This window comes from Malaclemys terrapin, chromosome 19 (genome assembly GCF_027887155.1).
Source record: "Malaclemys terrapin pileata isolate rMalTer1 chromosome 19, rMalTer1.hap1, whole genome shotgun sequence".
Lineage (NCBI taxonomy): Eukaryota > Metazoa > Chordata > Testudines > Emydidae > Malaclemys > Malaclemys terrapin.
In genome coordinates this window covers 12,942,203-12,966,390 of record NC_071523.1, presented here as the reverse complement: position 1 = coordinate 12,966,390, position 24,188 = coordinate 12,942,203, and the positions used below count along the sequence as shown (strand labels likewise).

Sequence of the window (24,188 nt, the reverse complement as noted above, 5' to 3'; positions counted from 1 at the left end):
AGTCCGGGGCATGCCTTTTAGGCCAGATCCTTGTGCGCAAGACAAAGGCCATCACCACGGTGACTAGTCTGCACTATGTTAAGGGAACTCTGCCCCGGCTGCCTCTCCTCTGCTAGGTTTCAGAGTAGCAGCCGTGTTAGTCTGTATCCGCAAAAAGAACAGGAGTACTTGTGGCACCTTAGAGACTAACCAATTTATTAGAGCATAAGCTTTCGTGGACTACAGCCCACTGGGCTGCTTCCATCCATGCCAGTTCCTGGAAACAGACAGCGCTGGTGGATTGTTTGTATTTAGTAGATTTTGGGGAGGTGTGTGCTGGGAAGAGGGCTCACCTTTTCATTAGAAATAACCCAGTGGGGAAACCTCTTCATTGAATCTAAAATAAACCCCAGGCACCCTGATTCAAGACCAAAGCATGAAATAAATTCACTAACGGGCTGTAGTGTGACAGCAGGATCAACTGTCCACCTTCTCCAAGCAAGAACCACCTCCAAGGATAAAGGAGTAATGGAAGCTAGAGAACTCTCTCTTTTATCTTGTGGGAGCACGAGTTAGTACTCAAAGCGATAGATAAATACAGCGGAGTGAGGTCCAGTAGCTTGAGTCTTTACCAAGTACCAGAAACTCCTGCACTAAAATCCTGACACTGACACCGTCTGGGACCTTGGGCAAGGCATTTAACCTTGCTCTGCCTTAGTTTAACCCATCTATTAAGTGAGGATCATGCCAACATCCCTACCCTACAGCAGAGGAGGGATGAGTTGAGTACTAAAGTCCACACCCGTGATGCACTACAGAAGTGCTCATTAATATAATAGTAACACCCTGAGAATTAAGCATTTTAATCAACTATGACTTTTAAGTTCTTCCAGCAGCCTGCATCATTAACAGACTTCTTCGGAATTTCTTCTATGGCTTTTGATCATAAATTAAAAAAATCGTGAAGCCATGCAGCTGCTACAGTCTAATTCATTTCTCCCACCTCCACCCCCCCAGTTGGTTCCTTCCATTTCACTGCTCTGATGGATGCCCTTTAATCCACCTATTGTGAAACGTCGCCTTATGGGTGTGCTTCAGGGTATTAGGCCAACAAACCAACATGGGCCTTGAAGACTCAGTTGCCCCATAGCAAAGTTTTCAGGGTCCAGACTGAATCCTTTGTTTGCAAAACTTAGCATCAGTGCAGGTGAGTGACTCAATGCAAATATACTTACGTGCACTCCCATTAGGCTAACAGATAGCTGGTGTATACCACAGGACTCCTGGCAGCATGCAGTCTTGCACGTTTTTGTCTCTAGTAAGTTATGGATGGAGAACAGGACCTCTGAATGTTGAATGACAGGCCGTTGGCTGAATACTATGCACACTACTGCATTAGATCTGACCAGTGTGTACAATTGCTTTCTTCCCATCAAATAGAGATGCCCGAATCCTGAGTCACTTTAAAAAGTTGTCCATTAAACATTAAAAATCTGTAATAGGGCTGCAGCAAGGTTACATGCCAGCACAGGACAGCAACTGACCAAAACCCCCAGCAACTACATAGGGAATTATATGTAGGCAGAATGTAATTAGTTACCCACTTGGAATTAGATCAGTACAATCATTGAATTAAGCTACGTTCCCAGTGTTATAATAGTTTCCTTTTTGAATTTAAATTACAAGAATGCTAAAAGGATATTTTTTTATCCCCCATGGGTCACTTGCTGGAGGATTCTCTGCACCTTGAGGTCTTTAAACCATGATTTGAGGACTTCAATAACTCAGACATAGGTTAGGGGTTTGTTACAGGAGATTCTGTGGCCTGCGTTGTGCAGGAGGTCAGACTAGATGATCATAATGGTCCCTTCTGACCTTAAAGTCTTTGAGTCTATGAATGGGCAGTATATTTACAATGACACTTCGCATTAGCAATCGATAATTTAACAAATCTGGTCTTCTAATAAAAACCTATTGAGTGAAATTCTGCTCCCTTTGAGGAAAGACACCAACCCCTCTTTACTGTATTGTTCGGTGATTTCTTGTGCAGCTTTTATGGTATATGGCATTGTAAAGTAATATGTACAGTTACAATATATGCTCCTGCCTACAGAGCTTACCATCTAACACAGACAAGACAGCAGCGTAGAGAAGGGGAAAGAATGAAAAGTACAATGGTGAGACCAGGAAGAAGTGCTGTGAAGAGATGTCAACTTTACTAGTGAGCAGAAACACCCTAACCAAGAGTTATTTCACCTGGATGACGACGTGCTCAGCGGCAGAGATCCAGTTGCTTTCGACCTGAACAGGGTGCAGCAGAACTATATGTAAGGACTGTCGCTCAGATCAACATCCAGCGGCTTCTAGTGCCGGGCCACGGTCCAGAATTCTGTGTCCGAGAGGACTCTGTGGGCGTTAACCAGCAACAAAGGGCCTGTTGTTCCCTTCATTTACCTCTTAATGAAAAGCTACAGTAAGTGCCCGATTAATTATAAATGAGCTGACTCTCCTCCTCCATCTGTCTGCCCTAGGATGGTTTTTGAACACTCCAATTTGCCAACTAACAGGTGTGACCCTCAACAGCCCTAACCCACCCTTCTATAGGCTTGGATGTAAATCACCCTCCCCACAAACGTAGAGCTCCAGTTCAGCTCTGCTTCCAGGATCATTTCACCTGGAAGTAGGAGCGTGCTGTATGTTTCCATAGAGGTTCCGAGGTAGTACAGAGCACAGAAGGAGCCCAGTTACAATACAGGTGATTTCTGCAGTGTCATTCCTACCACATATCCTCAGCTGAGTACAGGCCAAACCATTACACACAAGTCAGCCACAGAAGGTATTTACAGGAAAATCATAAAAGGACCAGAATCTTACTGCCTGGTGTAAATGGAGTCGCACTGGTTTTATACATCGGTGGAGTTACTATGGATTTACACCCACATCAGTGAGAGTAGATCCAGGCCTTAAGCGGCTGATTGTCATCTCAACCCACATTCCAGACATTTTATCAGTTCCATTCGGCCTACACCCTGCTTGGTGGGACTCAAGCATGCAGAGCAGTGGAGTTTTGGGGAAGGGGGTTGGAGGGTGGGCTGGGGTGAAGAGAAGGGGAGCACTGCAGAAATGGTGTTTCATGAATGGCTAAAGAGAGAACACTTGTTCCCTTTAGGGATTTACATAAAACAATGCTCAGAATACTGTCGCTTGGGTAAAAAAAAAAAACGGGGACTGACTGCAGCTTTTGCTTTGCAAAGAGGAAAAACCTTGTATAGAGAAGATTTCTGGGCAGTGTTTGCCATTAGAGAAGTTATGTACCAGCCCAAAATCTCAATCACCAGCCCTTTTATGGTCTTTAATAAGGCATAGTCCAGTTTCAGAACAGCTGCAACAAAACAATAATTCGCATTTCTCTAGCGCCCAACACCCTCTGATAAAAAGTGCTTTACAAACATTCATGCATTAAAGCCACACAACCCCCTATGTCAGGTAGGTTGGTACAGTCATCCCCATTTTAAAGATAGGGAAAACTGAGGCACGAAAGTTGAGACACATCCCAGGTCAGAGAGTCCATTTAGAGCTGGGGTTCCAGCTGTGGAGTCTCTGGCTTCCAGTTCCTTGGGGGCTGTTTCTGCACAAGACAGCAGGTCAGTGTGAGCAGGGGCCTTTCACAACTTGCACTCTCATCCCTTTCCTGGAGTTTGTTTTACCACCGGACACAGATAAAGTTCAGCTCAAATCCCCTCCCTGAGCTTGGCTGCTCTTAGGGTTCCCTCTCAGGACTCTTCAGCCCACACCCTAGATCCCTCATCTCAGTAAAGCCACTCTCCATGTCCCTTATATCCATGTGGATTAACAAGCCATCAGTAAAACTCACCTAACTCTGTCCCAGCAGGATCTACACATAAAAGGGTGGCATATTTCAGGCAGACACCTGCCAGAGCCCAGAGAAGTATCCTGCCTATACAGGCCCAACATGGAGCAGCTCAAAAGTGCTGTCACGCATAGGATCTTCCATGCATGGGCTCCAGCACAAAGAAAGCTTGAGCAGGGCATAGGGCAATCTCAGTATGACAATCCTGCCACTTCCTCATGTCTCTGCTTGGCTTGCACTTACTTATCATGTGATTCTTATGGCTGTGACCTGAATGACCTTGCAGTTGAACAGATTGGTAAGGCGGGGCAGCACAGCCAGGCCTGGGGACTTTGGGTAGCACCTTGCTTGGCGTGTTCAGCTGCTTGTCCTCCCTGCTGAATAGGGCCCTGCAGGAGCAGTGACCACAGAAACGAGCTCCACGCTGACCCCACACTGGGGCCAAAATCAATATCAACGTCTCCTTATTAGCCCAAGCCCTGAACCGAGAGAGACTCTTCCCAATGGGGACACTTCTCCCATGAGCCAGAGATTTTTGCAGTATTACTAACAGCTGTAATTGATGCAGTGGTAAGGGGTTGGTGGGGTGGGGCAGGGTATGAGTGAACAGCACCTTGCAATGCTCAATTCAGCTGCCTCTGGCACCTCTGATACAATCACCATCTTATCTAGGATCCTTCAGCATCTCTCTCGTCAGTCTTCTGCTCCACCGACAGCACCCGCCGTGCCATTCTCCAACCCAGCATGAAGCACAGGGGACCAGCTGGGCAGCATTCCACTCGACGGCAGTCTCCTCTTGTGTCAGCGAGACGTGCTGCGGGCCCAACAATGTGCAGCACTTCTAGGGCAGTATACTTGCTGATTGCTTCCTTGATTATTGCTCACAACAACCAGCTAAGACACTGCCAAAGAAACACTCACAGCTGGCATCAACTGACGGGATGTGAGCTGCGGCAGGTGGTTCTGTCTCCCTCTTTCTTTCTCTGACCTAAAAATGGCAGGAGAGTCTGGGGGACAAAGAAACAGTCAATAAACAGCCATAACAGCGAGGGGAAAAAAAAAAGTGGCTCTCCGGACGGAGATTCCAAATATACTTTGATAGACACACACACGATCTCAGATACAGCCTCTAAATGATACAGATATTAAAATAATAAAGAAAGCCAGCATCTGTCTGGATTCCATATTTACCTGAATTAGTCCTCTAGTTCCAGAGAGCCTCATTCAGCAGAGATAATGGAAAAATAACCCATCCCCAGATGCCTAATACATAGTTTCTGAGACACCCGCCTGTTCAAACGCTTAGTGGTTTCACTGGACTGCGCACTGCCACTCCTGAGTCATGCTCAGGATTAGAGAAGGAGAACTCGCTCAGAGCAGATCCCTCTGCAAATGAAACAGAAAAAGGGCCCAATTCTCATTTATATTAAGGCCACTTTCAGTTCCCTTTTTCCAGCCAGAGGGGTGCACAGTGGCATTTGGGAGCGGAACAGTACTGCTAACTCTTGTGATATCTGGCGCTCAAAAAGCCCTAGCGCCTGCTGTCATGTGAACATGTGAAAATGTCGACTTTTGTTACTTAAGAAAACATTTACCCCTCATGGGTCTAATCCCAAATGCCAGGAGCCTTCCCCTAGGGCCTCCGGTACTAGAGCTAACATCCCAAAGCAACAATACGTTGAACTATATGGAGGCCCATCTTCACTTCCTTACAGATCTTCCTAACTCTCTATTTTTCATTGGTTGGTCAGCTGGCAACTCTATTATTACCAAGGGACATGGCAGTTTCTTGGCACTTGGGGTCCTTACATCAAGACTGGATGTCTTCCTAAAAGGCATCCCCAAGTCCGACCCATTATTGGGCTTGACGATGGAATCACCAGATGAAGTTCTGTGGCCTGTGTTAAGCAGGAGGTCAGAGCAGATGATCTTAAATGGTCCCGTCTGTCCTTAAACTCTATGAACGGTTTTCCAATTTCCAATTGGGCACAGTAGACACGTGCCTAGGGGCGCCGGTGTTCTTGGGGAACCTAAAAAGTTAAAAGTGGGTTAAAAGTTTAATTTTTTACAGAAAACACAAAGGTCAGCTGTAGGCGGGGGGGGGGGGGGGGGGGCGCTGAAGATGCTGTGACTAGGGCGCGGAAGGTGTAAATCCAGCCCTATGAACGGTCTGTCTGAGGAGGCCGACTGACGGAGTGAGGAGTAGTAACTGCACTCCAATAAGCAAAGGGCAGAGGTGACTTGCAGTGCAGTCAGTCCACCCCAGAAGAGGCAATTGTTGACTAACAAACCCTTTGTTTATGCAGCCCTCTCACCCTAGCAAAAAAAGTCACAAGCCTTCTTTACAGCAATCACCTCCCGAGGTGGTCAGTAATCTGCCCCTTCCCTAACATGGAGATGGGCCAAAATCTGGAACTAGCTGCCTTGTTTGAACAGTGACCTAACCAGCACTCCAATATTCCCCACCTGTATCAAAACAAGTCAGATTTGATCTCAAAAGCAAACAGTTCAGTGACAGGCCCTACAGGGGCACAAAGCAGTCAAATGCAGAAGAGGGAGGAGGGGCCACTGGTATTTCAAGTCACCACACTCTGCTTTTATGCCTAACTGCGAGAGCTATAAGACTGGAATAGCTTCTCTGGGGAATGGTAGAATCCCCATCACTTGGGCCCTTGTAAACTGGACAGGACAAAACCCCGGAGAAGATACTGTAGGGGAGAATCTTGTACACATGGGGCAAGAGAGGCAGGCTAGCTGAGCTAGTCAGTTTCGTATCTCCATGCTACCTAGTCCCTAGCTTTGGACAGGTTAAAGCCAGCTGATACCTAGCTCTTCTACGGTGCTTTTCATCTGCAGAGCTCAAAGTGCTTTGCCAATCCAACGGACCCAGCCCTGCTATTGTTGTAGGGGAGTATTAGCCAATATGATAATCCCCTATAGCCTTTAACTCAAACCTCCCTGGGTTACATCAGTGTCTCTCAGCTAGTTAGTGCTAATCTACTCAGGCATTCAACTGCAAGTTGCTGGAACCTTATACGCGATTTAATCTCACCATCAGGTCTAACTAGTCGGAGTCTAGCTCCAGGCAGATGCGCAGGGATCTCTGCTTGGGGTTTTGTTTCCACATTGCTGAGAGCACTAGAAGCAAATACATTTTAGATAACGCGGCACCTAATGCAAGAAAGCAGCAGATGATCTCCCACGTCCCATGGGTCTTTGCAAGTGAAATCAGCTGCACCTTGTGGGTTTGGGGTTCTTTTAATTGTGTGCAGGGGAGGATTGTGGCAGGGCGGCTGCAGTTGGGGTGGGCAGGAGAAGCAGCTTGTTTGTGTGGATGAGAGTCCCTACAAAAACAGGAAGAACTTTAAAATATCCTGTTAGATGGGGCTATTTTATACATCCAGAAAGAAATACTGACTTGAACCAATGGAGACACCTCTTATATTATTATTAATTAAATTACTTTGCAGTAGTGCCTAGAGGCATCAACCAAGCTTGGACCCCATTGTGCTAGCTGCTGTGCAAAGACATCGCAGGAAAAAGTATCCTTGCCCAAAAGAGTTTACAATCTAAATCTTTGACTATCTAGAAGTCATTAGGACATCCCGAACAATGAGATGTTAGCTTCTCCTCCCCGTCCATTAGGAATTGTTCTAAAAAGATAATTTTATTTCCTTAGGTTGGACCTAAGATCTGAGTGCCTGTAAGGGTGCGGGACTCACCCCTGCGGCGCCTCCTGCTAGTTATCTGTGGGAATTAGCTCAGCCCAGCTCCAGAGCGCCCTCTGCAGGCTGGTGATCTGCCTTACCTCACTCTGGCCCCCATGTCCTTCCCAGGACCCAGTGTCCCCCTTGCAGAACCTCTCAGTCTCAGGGTCTCCCCCTCCCAGGGGAACCCCCACCCACTAACCCCACTTCACCTCAGTCTTGACTACTGCCAGTCATCACTTAGCCCCCGTTCACTGGGGCAGACTGCAGTGTATCAGCCACTCATCACTGGCAAAGGGGTTTGGACCCGCTGCCTCTGCCTACCTGTGGGCTTCTCCTTTGCAACCCCAGTACCCAGTTGGCCTTACCCTACGCCTGCAGCCTGGGGGGTTTCCAGGCCAGAGCTCCCCAGCTCCTCTTGCCTTCCCTCAGCCCTGCTCTACCTTAGGTACCCAGGTACGCTCCCTAGCAGCCAGGCCCTTCTCCCTCTAAAGGCAGAGAGAGAGTGTTTGCTTGAGCTCCTGGCTCAAGCCTTTATACGGCCAGCTGGGCCCTAATTGGGGCGTGGCCCCACCTGAGCCTGGGCTGTTCTCCCGGCCCTCCAGCCCTCTCCCAGGGCTGGTTTTAACCCTGCCAGGGCTGGAGCGGGTAACCACCCTGCTACAGTGCCATGCGGTGTTAATGAAATCCCCACCACAGGCAACTGAGTACACACCCGCCCAGGGAATATTTGATGGCGGGCCACTAAAATCTTTATGCCAGACCCTGAGTCTGGGATGTCTGGATTTCTCACAAGCAGGAAACACACATGCCTCCTCCATGGATGCTGGATGGGATTTACCACCAAAAGTTGGGGCCTAAAAGTCAATGATCCTTTAAGCTTTGCAATGGATATTTTAAAAGCTGCATGAAGGAAGTGAAGGGGGAGAAGCATCATCTTCCTTTGCAGAGAGCTAGGATCATCTAATGCAGATTACACTCCATGCTGCTGCAGAAAAGGCAGGCATTTGTTACGCTTAAGCAATCTGTCCAGCTCTTGAGCGGGGAATTCGTTTGCTCTTTCATTTCCAGCCAGACGGAGGTTATCTCTGTTGGGCTGCCTCAGAAGCAACTTTGAAGTCTTAAGTGGACAAAAAAAGCTTTCTGATTTAGCAAGAGAGTTGGAAGAGTTTTGCTTGGAGGTGTTGGTCCTGGACAGTGAATAGAGCAACTGTATTTCACTTGTCCAAGCAGCAATAGTTTCATTCCCCTCTGCTCCAAGTTCTCAGCTAACTTACTGTGACGACATATTCACGGCAAGTTTTACACTCTGGTGCACATTTTGCAGTGAGACTGAGGGCAGCAAGAATTTCAGCACCTGGCACATTAGCATCCAAGGGCTAGAGTCAGAGGCAATATAGATGCTGGTGAAAGTTGTATATGGTTAAGTCGTGCACATGTCTTGGTGTAATTTGCAAGCGAAGGGGGCAGAAACGTGGGGTTTACACCAGGAACGTCAGTCAGCCAAGATTTGGGGGGGAGGGAGATGATGTGTAAGAAGGAGAAACTTTTTTGTCTCACCCCACCCTCACTTCCGGTTGCCTTTCCTGGTATAACCCAGCCCTTCAGTGCGCAAAGTACACCAGCTCACACCGGCTCTGAATTTAGATTCCAATCTATTGCTTTCGTTGTTGTGCCTTGGCTGCTCATTTGAGATATTGGTGGGCCACAGAATTGGAGGATTCCATGCTCCACCCTTGCCCTACCTGTCTGGGTGGTGGACAGGCGAGCAGGAGGGAACTGCTTGGTGGATCATATCACAATACAACGGATTAACCCCGAAAGAGAAAGTTAGTGTGAGTCACTCTATTACCAAGCAAGGAAACCTCATTGCGTATGTCTATGCTACAGAAAACGCCCCCACACCCACAGCAGCAACTCCCAGAGCCCAGGTCTACCGACTCAGGTTGGTAAGGCTCGTGCTATGGCGCTAAAAATAGCACTGTAGCTATTCCTGCTCGGGCTGGAGCTCTGAAACCCGGCGAGGGGGTGGGTCCGAGACACAAAGGGGGACCATCTCCGCTGCTACTTTTAGCACCGTATCACAAGCCCTGCAAGCCTCAGCCAGTAGACTCTGGTTTTGAGACTCATTGCGGTGTTTGTTTTTGTTGTTTTGTTTGCAGGGTAGACATACCCAACAAGGTGGGGAGAAGATGCTCCTGTTATTGGACCACATTCCTTCTTGCTCTAAAGGGGAAGGAGTCTGTTCCAAAGAAGACCTGCAGGGATGTGCATGGTATTCCCCATGGGAATACATCTCTCTGCTGCTGAAAGCCTCCGTTTAACAAAATAAAGAAGGGGCCAAGTTCATTTCCAGCGTCATGCCATTCAAGCAAAGTCAGTGGAATTACACCAGGGATGACTTTGGACCCAGCTGAATGAACTGGCCAGAGACTCCAATTTATGGACTGGAGAAAATAGGGACCTGTTGCCAGCTTCTTGCAGTGCTGGGCCACGTCCCATAGTTTCAGAGGGGGCATCATAAGTTTAGATGCTTCTCTGAAAAGTTAATCAACTCTTGCTGGGAGTTTCCTGAGGAGAGATCCTTCCCACATGGAGGTTCCCAGTACGTCCTGTTTCTAGTCAGGTCAGAACACCAGTAAGGCTAACGTCAGCTCATCAGTTTGTGGGTGGAACCCAGGATTACCGGAGGAGAACACTCACCCCAAGGCAGTAAATTGACCATTTTAAGCAATTCTTATTCTACAGAGGCTGGTTTAGCCATCCTGACCTATTCTCACCCCATGCAAACCATATAACAGACTCTGCATAAGGAGTCATCAGAAAAAGGCATCACAAACCGAAGAAGGGTTTGGGATGAGGAAGACAGCCACATCAATCCCCTCAAAAACAAACCAACCAACCAACCCCACAAGAGGCTACAGTTTGGCCTCCCCCCTCTGAGCTAGCAGACAGAGAAAATTCCCTGAGCTCCAGACAAGTGCCATCCTTCGAGTCAATCTTCCTTTTCAACGGGAATGAGCTAGCAAGCTGACCTCTTGGATTCTTGCCACCTGCAAGTTCAAACAGGATGTCGACTTTAAAATAAAAAAAACCTGACAAGTTTGCCCCCCGATCCCAATCTGTATTTCCTCAAAGCTGTGGGACATTTGGGTTCGGCTTCTCCACAGAGCTTTCACTTCAGTGCTGCATTGTGCGACGGTTGGAGGTTTAGAAAGCGGACACTGCCGCTTGAATTGCCACCCTGGGCTGGCATTATCCTGTTACTGTGGCAAGCGCTTATTACCAGCACAGCTCAATCTCTCTCCCCCAGTTTCCCACAGCATCCAAATTCCCCACCAATAAGCTAAAACTGTTTAACATCTCCCGCCCGCACAGAGGTTTTGTTTAATCCACAGCACACATTTCCTCTCCCAGACACATGCATTGTGAGGAGGCTGCCTAGAAGAGATATTTACCCGTTTCGTTAGGCTCTCCCGAGTCGGTTCCCCTCTTGCCAGGAGCTAGCACAGGCAGTCTATCCTAGTTCGCCCTCTAGCCTTCATTCTCCAGCCTCGGGATTGGCACTGCAGCACCTTAGCCCAGCACTGGCTCCTGGGACGTGCGTACACCTGCTGTACCGTGCGGTCACGCTCCTAGAGCAGGGGTTTCAGCATTCGCCCCACCCTGCCCCTAGTCACCCTCCTGTCGGGGAACCTCAGAGCAAATGAGGAAACAGGGAAGATACCTTTGCAGTGAGTCATCTTCCTTCTAAAATGAAATCAGAACTGAAGGGAAAGAGGCGAGACAGCGACTCCCGCAAAGGGGAGAATGCGATGGGCAGAGACAGCAGGTGTAGGAGATGGGGGAGACATACGGGGACCTGGAAAAAGGGAGAGTGATGGGGAAGGACTGGGTGGAGGAGAGATTACACAGGAGCAATAAAAGCAGGGTCCAATCCCCACAATATCGACGGGCGTTTCTCCCCACACGTGGCTATTTCAGAAAGGCAGCTTCCTCCCGGCCCGTCAGCTGGGCAGCTCACACAGACACTGCCGCTGGGCGGGAGGGAGGGCTGCCCCTGCCCGTGTTGCTGGTGGGAGAGGGGAAGGAGGAACAGAGAGAGAGATCTGAGCAAAGGGCAGCCCCAGGCGCGCCTGCTCTCACGCGCTGATCATACCCCCAGCGGCAGGTTGAAGACCAGGAAGGACTCCAGTTCCTCTCTCGCTGCCGGCCTGCCTCCCATCCCCACCTTGCAGTCAGACCACGTCAGGTGAAGTTCAGCCCTGGGCACAGGGCCAGCCTCGGGTGCTATTTCAAACTGGCTGAAGCCCGGAGAGAGGGACTGGAGCGATGCGCAGACGCCGCTGGCTCTCTCTGCACAGGGGTCACCGTTACAAAGCAGCGGAGCGTCCCCCTGGGGAAAAGCGAGGCAGCACTGGAAGAGCACCGCTGTCCTCCAGGCAGCCAGAGTCAGTGCCCACATTTAGGCAGCTGGGCCACAGTGACACTAGGAGAGTAGGCCCCTACACTAACTCTTCTGGCAACCCCCAAGAGCACCTTGATCTCCCTCTCTCAGCCCCCTCCCCTCGAAGGCATGGAGGGAGCACTGGTTCCTCCCCCCCCCCGCCCCCGACACGCTCTTGGGACATTGTTATCCCCACACCACAGCAACCAGGCCCAGGCACCCAATCCTGGCTGAATCCACCTTGGATGGGAGGCAACAGGCCCAATGCAGCAGCCGGAGACCCTGATTCAAACTGCACTGAAGTCAACGGGGAAAGACTCCCATTGACCTCAACAGGCTTTGGACCAGGCCCAGAACTCACACAATCCCATGGTGCTGATCTATCATTTTCGGGGACTGTTTAATTTGTCTTTCACTTGTCTGACTTAACTAAGAGAACTGCCATGATATGATATTTCCACCTCTTTAATCCACTCCCGAACTCTGCTAAAGAGACACTGGTCTTTAACCCCACATCAGATGTCTCCCTACACACCTTTCATGAAAGCACTCCAGCGACCGTGGGGTCTAATGTACCAAGCATAGGAACTCCCAGCTCCTTCGCTCACTCCCTGAGACCTTGGGCAAGTTGTTTCACCAGTCTCTGCCTCAGTTTCCCCACCTATCTAAATGAGAGCAACGATCGCGGCCTACGCCATGTGGGGAAACGAAGCTTGGTTAAATAATGAACCTTTATAAAATGCTTAGAAAGTGAAAGCACTATGGACATGCCAGGTATTATCCAGGAGAGTGGGGGGGGGGAGCCAAGATTTAAAGTCAATCCAAACAAAGCAAATGGTTTTGGACACAGAAAACCTGATAAAAAAGACTACAAAATAAAATTATCTCTGTGAGTTGCATTATCCTGAGAAAGCCGAGACCCTCCGGCACTTGGAATCCCCCAGTCACCTCCTTCAGTGCACAGAGCAAGAGTCCTAGTGACCCAACACCCAGCGTACTCCAGGGCCTGGCAGTCACAGCAGGTCAGCAAGTATCTGTGTTGCTGAGGCGAAGAGACAGAGCTTGGGCCAGCAGCCTATGGGAGTGCAGCAGTGTTAGTGCCAGCTTCCAGTCAGCAGGGCAGGGAGTCGATGGAGCCGGCTGCGCACACACATTCCCCAGCTACACACAACTTCACTTCCCCTGCTGCTCCAGCCCCTTCGCTGAATCAGAGAGTAAACGGAGCCTCGCCCTGTGGTGTTCTCTGGACTGGCTCAACCTGCACTGTGGGCACACGGGGCACACGGGCAGGCAGACCAGGAAGCGAACGTGCAGAAGATAAGAACCAGCCTCGAGTCCATGGGGTGCCCTCGTTACAGAACAGAGCACACAGGGTGAGGCTGGGAGGTTTTCCCCTCTCGCTTGCATCACATCTGCATTCCCCGCTTCCATCCCCAGCCTGCTGAGGGTCATTCCCCTGGTTTGACAGGCCACAACCCCAGTACCAGAGTCTCTGGCAGAGAGAACTTCAGCTCCACCCACAGGAATGAGATTATTCCCGAGCATCCTTCCCCTGCTCTGTCTGGCCACGAGGGGCCAAGGCAACCAGTCTCTCTTTCCTCTCCTGCCCCAGGAGCGCCATGGGTCTGCACTTAATTCCAGTCCTAATAGCACCGGGAACAAGGGGACCAAACTCACGACTCAAAATGACACTCGTGGCATCACGGCTGCTGCTCCCCCTTCCCCTTACGCAGGGAGGTGGGGCCCACCACTGGAGTACCCTTACGATGGAACGGGGTGACCTAGCACACACTTGCCAGCATATCTGAGCCAGCCCAGATCCCTGCCCTTTGTGCCTTCGCTGCAGGCCTTGTCCCAGGGTCCCAGCAATCTGAAATTGCTGAAGTCGGCCTGTCTGAGGAGGACTGGACGGTGCAGGAGGCTGGCAGAGGGATACAGAGCCTTCCAGTCCTAGGCTCGCCACTCCAAACGGCCCTATTTGTAATGGCCGGAACCTGACTTTAGGAGAGGATGGGGGTGGCGCAGGGCAATGAAGCTATTTCACGAGATCTGCCACGGAAAGCAATGAAGTCCCTGGGAGGGTGGATAGGAGTCAGGTGGCCAGGACTGAAAGCCAGGAGGCCCATAAGCAGAGCACTTGCACACACTTTCACTCTAGTGTCTGTGTATACAATGCCCACTGACCCCAGGCACAGACACCTTCTTGTTCTGGGGCACGAAGAGACCCAATGCCAGCAGGGCAAGGGCTTGTTGGTGATGCCCATGCAAAGTAAAGCTGCAAAGCAAATACTCCCCCAGCCAGTGTAATACTGCCCTCTCTCCTGGAAGCAGGGTCATCTCTTCTCCTAGCTGGCTGGGCTCTAGATCCCTTGCTGACTGCCAAGTGTGCAGCTGGACTCCCGTCCGCTTGGCGGTCCTGCTGTGACTCAGAATCCCAGGAGAGGCCTGGGAAGAGTCCAGGCCACTGCACATTTTCCAGAGGACTTGAAGCCCCACCTAAAGCACCCGTGACTTATTAACCCAGCAGTCTGCTAGAGATAGCATCAGGCAATAACCCAGAGTCAACAGCTGTCAGTGTTGGCTACAGCGGCCCCCACCTCCGCCCGGGAGCTTCGCGGCTAGAACTCCGGGTTTGGCCGTGCAGCACTGATAAAGTCGCCCAGCCTAGGGTCTGAGTCAGTAGACTGGCCAACTACAGCCCTTGCTGACTCATGCTGGCGGCGCTGAGCTGGAGGGCCACCAGGCTGACCCACCGCAAACACTCCATTGGTCAGAGCAGCTCTGTACGCGGCCACTGGCTAAGCTTAGGCTGTAGCTACACCTCCAGGGGCCCATGCAGGACCCACCCTCCTCTTCCACCAAGACCCAGAACAGCACGTTCCTGGCTAACTGGAGTCCTGACTCCTCCATCCATCATGGAGAAGCAACCTAGAGGCAGATATGGCCAAATAGGAGCCTTTCACCTGTTTTGCTTCCCCACCCTTATCTTTGGACGGATTGTATTCAAAACCACCTGGCCTGCTGCCCGCAAGCCTACGTGGCCAACCACTCGCCATCACAAAAAGACCTTCGGACGCTCCAAGTGCATGGTCCTCGCCCACCACAGGGTCCTGCTCTGCAATGGGGAAGTCACGCGCTCGCTGCTGGCAGGTGCCAGTCATGCACTGGGGCTAGAAGCACGTAGGCAGTTATGAGGAGCAGGGTTTCCAGCCTGCGCAGGGCAGTGTAGGATACACCCTGTGGGGAGACAGCCTCATGAAGAGGTTGGGGTGCTGCCTCAGGACTAGCTGGAGAGGTCGCCCTGCGAATGCTCCCCAGCAGTACTCTCCTCTCGCTCTCATCTCTATCCGTGCCCTTCCCTCTGCTGAACAGACACTGCCCTCCTGCAGCCAACAGCCCTCTTGGGTGGATGCTTGGATCGATACTGCCTGGATTTTGCAGCACTACCAGCATCAGGTAGGGATTATCTGGGACACAGATGGCTGCAGGGGTGGGGAGAAAAGGGGCGTGCCCTAAAGGTATATTAGTGTCATTGCAGGTACTGCAAGGTGAATATCAAGGGCTAATAAAATGAAAGCAGCCCTGCTGGCCCTGGGGTGGGAAGAGGGAGAAACCTCAGCAGCATTATCCTTTACAATGATAAAATCAGCAGGGTTATGTTGCGGGTGCAGCAAGGTTGGGGGGGACTATTGGCTTTCTCCCCTTTACTTACCAACACTCGCCACAGGAAGACGGTATGTGTGTGTGCAGCCCCGGGGAAGAAGAGAATTGGCTGAACGAGTCATCACAGGCACAGCTACAAGGAAGGGAATGGTCAGGCACCACCCAGGGAGGAGGGGGAGTACGCTAATTGCATTTCTAAGGGGACGGGGACATTACTGGGTGCCACCAGAATTGCAGGGAACCCGAAGAAGTGCACTCTCCTCATCCTGGGCCCTGAAGACTTTATTGCCCCCTCATTGTTATCTAATGTTCAGAGCAAGGAACGAAAGAGTCAGGACGCCTGGGTTCTATTTGCAACTACGCCACTAGTTCACCCTATGATCTTAGGCAAGGCACAGCCCTTTGTATCTCAGTGTCCTTATCTCTAAAATACAGGGTTAATACTGACCCCCAATAGGGGAGAATGTCTGTAAAGAGAGTATCACAGAGCAGAGAGCAACCCCAAACAACGTATTTGGCAGGGTACCATTCAACAGAACTTAGCCAGTTTCTCTCTCATAACTGGACTTCACCTGTTTCCTCTTACCACCGTCTCCTGTTCTCATCAGCATAAGGGATCCTTGTTTCAGGGACAAGGCTGCTTTAAATAAGCTGGGTCATCATCTTGACAGCTGACCTCTGCTGCTACAGTATGTTCAGGTGCAAAAATATATGTCTCAGCTTAAAGCCACCCAGCTCCATAAACCCCTTCAGCTAAGGATCCCTCCTAGGAAACAAGACAATGGTCCATGTGTTTTTAATTCTCCTGCCTTTCCCTCTAGGAGACAGGCTGTACTAGTCACCAGTAGGGCACTGTTATTCTGCCTCCAAAACACTGGTACTTCATACTAACTTTCCTGCAAAATGGACTCAGAGATGTTACTAGGTCCTCGCCATAATGGACATACCGGCCGAAGAGCCAACAGCCCTGCAAGGAGTTATGCACATGGCGAGGGATGTTGTAGCATCGCATCACGGCTCTGCGTTCTGAGGAGCAGCAGAAAGAACAAATTTGTATTTCTTTTTTAAAGAGTTGAAAATCCTTCTGTGTGCAGAACATTCCAGCTGCACTTCTTGGGATGATAGCATTGCCTCCAGGGGGAGGATACAGGTGAGATTTTTCAAAAGCCCTCAAGGAACACGAGGCACTCAGATACCATGGCGATGACAGCAATATAAGAACCTACAGAACAGACGCTCTGGAAAATCCCACTCTAAGTGGTCAGGGTAACATTTGCAAGAGCACCAAAGGGATTTAGGAGATGGAATCCCATTGCCTTTCACTAAGACACTGGCTCCCAAAATGTCTAAGTCACTTTGAAAATGGGACTTTGTCTCCTAAGTCACTTAGGAGCCCTTGAAAATTTTACCCTCAACTTGCAAGATCTGGACTTCCCATAAAACAGGTTCAAATCCCACCAGGTGCAACTCAGCCCATCAGCTTCGTCAGAAGATAAAACAGAGTCCCTTATAGGTTCCGGGGTCAGGATCTTTTGAACGAATGTTAAAACCAAGGTCCTTTCTGCACTTCGTTTGAGGATGTGGCAATTCCCCCATCTCCCACGCTTCAAGAGCCGAAGGAGAGGTGATTCGGGTTCAGAGGGGTATACAGGTAACGTTCGTAAGAGGTTACATTTTCCCCCCACTCCTTTTAAAGGAGTAGAGGGAGCGGTTTCATTGTTTCCCTTTCTCATTAATGCCATGAAAGCCACAAATTATCTCACCTGTGTTATCAGCTCGGCCACACTCCAGTAATACACAATGCCTGACAACAGATAGCAAGGGAACACCTGATACAATAGTTTATTCACAACAGCAATGGCTTATTCATAAAGCCTTGTATCAGGTATTAACTTGTCTGCCTGTGCTATTTCCACAGTTAGTGACTGTCACAAGAGCTGACCCTGTATCTGAAATTCTCCCTAGATCGAGGTTATTGTCACAAAGGGGGGTTTTTTTGTGTGTGGGGATCAGAGGAATATTTAAAAAAAAACAAAAAAAAAAAAACCCACGAACACCAAACTAGTTTAAGGGAATTTTAATCTGGAGTCAGGCCAGACCCAAGTATCCCTCCTGTAACTTCACTGAAATCACTGTTGAATTTGGCTCTGTAAATGACTGAGGCAAGGACTCTCAAAGTTCACCTCTCCCCTGCTATTCTCTGTGCCCAGGCATTCCATAGTCATTTCATAGTCAAATAACTTTTTACCTGCATTAAGAAACAGATCAGAAGCCTCACATTCCAGAAGCGCTGAGCACTCGGAACTCCTGAAGTCAGTGGGAGCTGCAGGTACTCAGTCCTTCTGGATGGGTGAGGGAAATAGTAGTAATCAGGCCTTGTGTTACCAAAACCAGAGTCTTTTGCCTCTTGGTCCCTGCACATACTTGGAATCAGTAGCCTCTTTAGAAAGACTATGTTTTGTGATTGAATTTGGGTAGAGACAGGCCTGAACCAAATTCTGACCCCATCCCCAGAGACATTCTGATCCTGGATCGATCGATCGATCACACACACCAAACTAGTTCTCTCTCTCTCCCCCCCCCCCCCCCCGCAGCAGGTCCCAGGTTCTACTCCGCATTTGCACCATTCTGGCCTCTCTCTCTCTCTCCCCGCATCTCCTCTTAGGGGGGCCTGCTAAACCCAGGGTTGTGAGTTCAATCTTTGAGGGGGCCACTTAGGGATCTGGGGCAAAATCAGTACTTGGTCCTGCTAGTGAAGGCAGGGGGCTGGACTCAATGATCTTTCAGGGTCCCTTCCAGTTCTAGGAGATCGGTATATCTCCATATATAGTCCCACCCCAGTGTCTCCGTTTGCCATCTAACTGCTTCCCTTTCCCGTGGTAGCTTGCAGCAGGCAGCCTTTCAGACTGTCCCAAATGCCTAGACCAGCCCAACCCCAACTTCAAAAAGCACTTGGAGTTCTACAGGTTCAAGGATGCTCTAGGAGCCTACACAGTATTGTTATTAATGCCTTCTCACCACTCAGCTATGGGCTGCATTGCAAATACCTGTAGATCATAAACTCCTCGGGGAAAAGAGCTGTGCTATATTTGCCCAACACCACGCTCACTGACAGCACTACACGTAGAGAGACAAGGTGGGTGAGGTAATATCCAGGCCCACCCAAAGAGTGGGGGGAAGGGAGCAATTGCCCAGGGGCCTGGGTGATTTAAAAGGACCTGGGGGGTCCCAGCCGCTGCCACAGTAGCGGCAGCCGGGAGCCCCAGGCCCTTTTAAATCGCCCGGGCAGGCCGCAGGGCCCTCTCTGCAAAAGTGGCGGGCCAGGGAAGTCAGTGGCTGCCCCACTCCTGCAAGGAAATGCCTCCTCTCCACCGCGGGCACCAGCACCAGGCAGGTAGGGCTGGGTGGGGCCCTGGGGGATGGGACCGCTCTGTGCTCCCAAGCTTCAGGTGTTCTGCCCGTAGGACTGTGCTGGGAGGGGGGACCCCTGCTCTGTGCTGGCTCAGCAGGGCTGGTGAGTGTGGCCAGGGGGCAGGGCATGGGGGAGTGGGTCTCTGGGGGGGGTCTGTGAGGGGGGTGCTGGGCAGTGGAGGCAGCCTGTGTGTGTTGGGATGCTGGGCAGTGAGGGGGGGGGGTCTGTGTGTAGCTGTAGTGGTGGGGCTGTGGGGAAAGGCATTGGGTAGTACAGGGTGGGGGAGATCTGTGTGTGTTGGGGTGCTGAGCAATGGGGGGGGTCTGTGTGTAGTTATAGTGGTGGGGCTGTGGGGAAGGGCATTCGGTAGTGCAGGGTGGGGGAGATCTGTGTGTGTTGGGGTGCTGGGCAGTGGGGGGGTCTGTGTGGGGTGCTGGACAGTTTTGGTGGGGCTGTGGGTGGGGGGAGTACTGGGCAGGGACGATGGTGTGTAGGGCACTGGGCAGTTGTGATGGGGCTGTGGGTGGCGGAAGGGCGCTCGGCATAGCAGGTCCGGGGAATGCTGGGCATAGGGAGGTGTTAGCTGGGAGTGTGGGGGGGGCTGTGTGGCGTGGCATGGGCCTACCCCAGCGGGGAAGGGGCACTCTGGCAGCACAGGGCTGGGCGGGCCAGTACGCGCTTGGCAGCTGACGGTTTGTAAACAGTGCCCTCACACTGGGCTGGGCAGATTGGGGCCGCCCCCTCCATGCCATGCCATGCCCCATTGCCCCTGGCCAGCCCCTCACTCTGGGTACTGACCTCCCTGCACCACGCTCCATTGCTCCCATGGGGGCCCACAAATACGTTTGCCGCCAGGTCCACAAAAGGTTAATCTGGCCCTGGTTACTAGGCGCATGCGGGGTGGTATCGGTGGCGGCGAAGGCAGCTGGACGGGCACATCCCTTTCTAGGGGGCCCATTGACTGGTCTGCCCTGAGGCCTGGAATTGCTGTCACCAGGCCTGGTAATATCTCTTCTTAGACCAACTTCTGTGAGGGGTATAGATGGTGAGTTCTCGGAGGATGATGTTTCTTGCATTTGCTCAGGAAGTCGATGTCGCTGTTAAGTTTTGCTTCCTTTTTCTTCATGGGGTGGAGTTTCCATTTCAGACAGCTCCAGGCGATATCTTCCATGGTGGTATGCAGGGTGGCTGTCGCCAGAAGTTGGTCCAGTAAAATACAGTACCTCACCCACCTTATCTTTCTAATATCCTGGGACCAACGCGGCTATAATTACACTGCCTAGCACCATCAGTAGGAATGAAAAGGCTGCAAGGCCCCCATTAAACTCCTTCCACCTGTCTGCAAAGGTGTCCATTTGGGCAAGTGGAACAACCCTTGGTTCACATGGGTCAGCAACAGGGCTTGAAGCTGGGATCTTCAGCACAGCACTGACCTCTACTCTACTGCTACCAATAACAGTAGTAGGTCATTATCCTCTAGCAACCCAGCCACTGGGAGGGAAAACTACATATGCTGAGTGTGAAGCATGTTTTACAAAGGCAGGAAATAAGTGTTTCAGTGAATTTTTTTCTCCTTTTATTTACCCAAACCAATTTTACACATACCAAACCAAACAAATTTACCCAAACCAAACCAAACCACCAACAAAAACAAACAAACCCCAACCTACAAACAGGGATCAGCTCTACGATAAACCTACATCCAGATTGGCCTCCCTCTGGGAGAAACCTCACAAACCCACCGGTGTGTATAGTACAACACCGCAGAGAAACCCTACAATAACAAACCCCCAGTTTGTGCAGGTACAAGTGACGTGGAGGGAAGGAGTGAAACCGTTTACTTCAGGAGAAACAGATTTTAGATCCAGCATTAGAAATAACAGCATGGGGGGGAAGAAATAGCAAAAGGATCCCCCAAGAGATCTTTAATAAGATGAATAAAGCAGGTTTTTGGGCAGTGCCAGGATCAGCATTATAAGAACTTAGGCAGAGGGTGGTACTGGAGATGCCTCCCAAATCCCAGAGGAAGGACCCTCTGCAGAAATATCTGCACAATCAGCTCCAATGGGTTTTGGGTCCAATGGAACAACTCAGAGAGAGGCCAGGAAAAGAGTCTGAATTAGCATCTAATGAGCATTCAGAGCCCATGCAGCACTGAGGTAACTCCAGTTGGTTTCAATAGAGTGACGCTCTCTTGCATCTGGTCTGAAATGGGTCCTGATGTCTTTTGAATTCTTGTCTGCTCTAAGCCTTTCCTATGCGCACTCATCTCCTATGTCATCTAATAGCCACCTAGATACCACAGAATCCCACTGGAGGTTTGCATAGACACCTGAAACCTTGGGATAAACAGGTAGGCCATACAGGGCGTGACCGATATTGGAAGGTTTCAGCTACCCAGGGCTCAGAATGACAGGGACGTCAACATTTAGTCACAAGTGGCATCGGATCACAGGGCACGGACACGATTATTCCCAGAGATTCAGCTTCCAAAGAAATATCAGGGCAAGCTGATGGAGCAGGTACCGCTACTAGGAAAAGCAAAGCAGGGAGGGAGAGAGAGCTGCTGAAAAGTCCGCGGGGTAGAATGTAGCTCCTTGTTCCGGACATGACACATCCCCAGATAAACACAGTTCATAAAAGCAGCCATGGGGCCAGTGACACCAGGAGCAAACCCTCCATAAAAATCACAATGCCCTCCGATCCCAGAAGCAGAGAGCAAGAGCACGAACGCCACGAGAGTCCCCTCTCTCCTGCCAAACTCAGGCAGCCCCAAGGAACGTTCAGATTCTCCTCCCTGCAGACAGAACTGCTTCGACCCCTTCTAAAAAACGGGGATGTACCGCAGTTTCCCTCCTGCCACTGGCACCTCTGGGGATGTCCCTCTGCTCACCACCGAGCCCCTTTCCTCTGCGACTCCCCATCATCCCTCCCCGTGTGCTTTCACGCAGACCCCTCGCTGACCTTCGAGATTGGAAGTAGGGGATCTGGGGAAGGTGAAGGGGCAGGAAGGAGGGTAGGATCCCAGAAGGGGGTTCCCTAATCCTGTAGTCGGGATGGGCTGAAGAGCGTTACTGTCTAAACTCTTCCCAGGTGGCTTAGAGACCCTAGACCATTTCTGTCAGTCCATTTCAGTCAAGACTTCATGCAGTCCCCACCGCACGCAGTACATACTGTATGCACGCATGTACACAGAGTATGTTATATGTGCAGACATGCATGTGCTACATCAGCAGCCACGTAAACCCTCCTTTACACACACACACACACACACACACACACACACACACACACACACACACACACTTTCTTTACCTGCACAGAGGATCAAGCAGAAGGGCAGTAGATTTCTGTGACTGGCTTTTCCGAAGCTCCCAGCCCAGCACAGTGGCTGCAAAGCTGTATGAGGCAAGTTTCCTTTAGAGCCACCCTGATCCTTCTGATCACCGACAGAGGCAGGCTGAGGCCTGAACAAGCCCAGACAAGCCCAAGTGAAGCCACTTCCTAATCCTGCCCGGTTACAGGAGAGAGAGAGAGAGAGAGAAAGAGAGAGACCAATCACTCTTCAATGTACTAAAGCTAGGTACCACAGATGGCCTCCCACAGCTACAAGGAGAACACAGCCTGCAGACAGAGGTAGGTATAGATCATTCTGCATTAAAAGAGGGCCAAATTCCTCCTCAGTGCAACACCACTGACTTCAATGGCATTGAAATGTATTGCATGGGAACGTACTGACTTCAGATGAGTTGCACCAGGGTCGAATTTGATCCATTTTGTTTAAAGACCCCCGTGACAGGGAGAATGCAGGGATTTCTCCAGGAAAAGGAGCGTAAACCCACAAACTGTGCACTCACATTGGAGGCTTTAGTAACTGGAAAAAGCAAACTGCCAAGACATACTGCAGCGATGACATCACCAAACCAACAGTGCAGGGAACCCGAGTTTCAGACCTGCACGTGAGCAATTGATCCGTCAGGTTCCACAGGATTCCCTCCTCCCACACTCAACAACACTCTTTTCTTCTCCCACTCATTTTGCTCCCATAGTGAAGAGGTGGAGGGAAGATCCTTCGGCGCCGAGCACCCTTCCCCTCATTCATGGTCACGAAAAGCAATTGCAGCACACACGGCTAATTAATAAAGAGCCCTTCAGATACACAGCTGCAGTCGCCTTCCCCTCTGCTCTCTCAGACGGCTGATATTTCCCCCTCCTCCATAGCAAGGGATGGTCACATTTACTTTTCTTTATTAACAAGGCCGCTAGGCTGGATTCTGCTCTCAGAGCGGTGCAACTCCAGTGACTTCAACTGAGTTACTCGGCGTTTGCACAGCTGTGTAACGGAGCACTGGGTCTGGCCCGTCAAATCCATCCAAATATATTAAATTACATCGATGTAAAAAACACCCAACCATGAGATTTTAAGCAGCAATAAATAAAAATCCCACTGGATGTCAGGGGCCACAACGTATTTGGACACCAACCCTTTCTGCAGCTGCTCTCTCTGTCTATTCCCTCTGACTATGACTTGCAAAGGGACAGAGGCTTGTTCAGAACCAGTCCCAGCGATAGGTACCTAGGTTGTAATGACATTAAGACACTGATCATTTAAAAAGAAGCATTTAAACTTCACAGAGGTGACCCATACCGCGCTGTGTGCGCCTAGCGGGAGAAAGGTACCTTCCAATGCATCACCAGTGAATAAGACTTCTGTGCACCGTCATCTTATTTGCCAAAATGGAGAAAATTTGGAAGCCTTTGCTGTCAACTGGCTAGACTGCACCGAAGTTCACTAGAACAGTTTGCTGGTGGAGCTGATGCCTGACATTCATTCTCAGTGACCACAGAGAGATTAAAGCACAGGCACCAAGCTCCATAGGAATGAGAGAGCTAAACCCTGGAATATCTAGACCTGTGGCCAGGATTCAAGGGAAGCAGGAGTTTACCAAGGGGCTGTAGCACTTACTTGCTTTGCTCTGCCTGCCTTGTGCCCTGGGAAAGCTGGCGGTGAAGGAGAGCGAAGAGGAGAGCGCCAGGGAAAGTTGAGTGCTGCAGTGCCTTCTGATCACAATGACATTGTTCGGGATCTCTGACAGCTCAAACTGCACA

At 50.5% G+C, this 24,188-nt stretch overlaps 2 long non-coding RNA genes across 2 annotated transcripts in view; one reads left to right on the top strand and one right to left on the bottom strand.

Moving 5' to 3' along the window:
* Window positions 1-4,984, top strand: part of LOC128826050 (uncharacterized) — an 11,788-nt gene extending 6,804 nt beyond the window's left edge. Inside the window, exons 2-3 of the long non-coding RNA XR_008442779.1 lie at window positions 2,093-2,452; window positions 4,523-4,984. This is a non-coding gene — a long non-coding RNA (uncharacterized LOC128826050). The remainder of the gene's footprint in view (window positions 1-2,092; window positions 2,453-4,522) is intronic.
* Window positions 4,774-24,188, bottom strand: LOC128826051 (uncharacterized). The gene is made up of 3 exons (XR_008442780.1): window positions 24,046-24,188; window positions 5,660-5,880; window positions 4,774-4,857 (listed from the first exon to the last, which is right to left on the bottom strand). It is a non-coding gene; the product is annotated as an uncharacterized LOC128826051 (long non-coding RNA).